Source organism: Wasmannia auropunctata, unplaced genomic scaffold, assembly GCF_000956235.1.
Source record: "Wasmannia auropunctata unplaced genomic scaffold, wasmannia.A_1.0 LD336106.1, whole genome shotgun sequence".
Classification (NCBI taxonomy): Eukaryota; Metazoa; Arthropoda; class Insecta; order Hymenoptera; family Formicidae; genus Wasmannia; species Wasmannia auropunctata.
In genome coordinates, this window is record NW_012026784.1 from 9,769,554 (window position 1) to 9,770,252 (window position 699).

The following is a 699-nucleotide window of genomic DNA, read 5'->3' on the forward strand; positions in this document are numbered from 1 at the left end:
TACTGCTCTCTGACATCGATATGGTCTTGTTTATCGAGCGCGGTATACGCGGTGGCCTCAGTCAACGTTCCAAGAGATACGCGCGGGCCAACAATAAGTACATGTCTTCGTACGACCCATCGAAACCGTCGTCGTACCTAATGTACTATGACGTGAACAATTTGTACGGCTGGGCAATGTCAGACGTTGCCGTACGCCGACTTTCGATGGGTCGACGATGCCGAGAACTTTGACTGGGGCGCGATCGCTTCGGATTCGCCCACGGGGTATATATAATAGTAGAGGTCGATCTAGAGTATCCTCAATATCTACACGACCGGCACACTGACCTACTTTTCTGCCCGACGCGCGATAAGCCGCCCGGCACGCGATACTCGATAAGCTTCTCGCGACACTCAACGGTAAGAAGCGTTACGTCATCTACTACCGCAACCTGCAGCAATGCACTCGCCACGGCCTTCGCGTAACGAAGATTCACCGCGTGTTGCAATTCGCGCAATCTCCATGGCTTCGCGAGTACATCGAACTAAATACGAAATTCAGAACCGAGGCTAGGAACGATTTCGAAAAAAATCTGTACAAACTAATGAACAACGCGGTATTCGGTAAGACCATGGAGAACGTGCGCAAGCACGTCGACGTGAGACTGGCGACGACATGGGAGGGTAGACACGGCGCGGAACTGAGTCGACAAGGCAC

General features: G+C 52.4%; 1 pseudogene; it reads left to right on the top strand.

Moving 5' to 3' along the window:
* The first annotated feature begins 20 nt into the window (after nt 1-20).
* LOC105457014 overlaps nt 21-699 on the top strand; it is a 2,675-nt pseudogene continuing 1,996 nt past the window's right edge.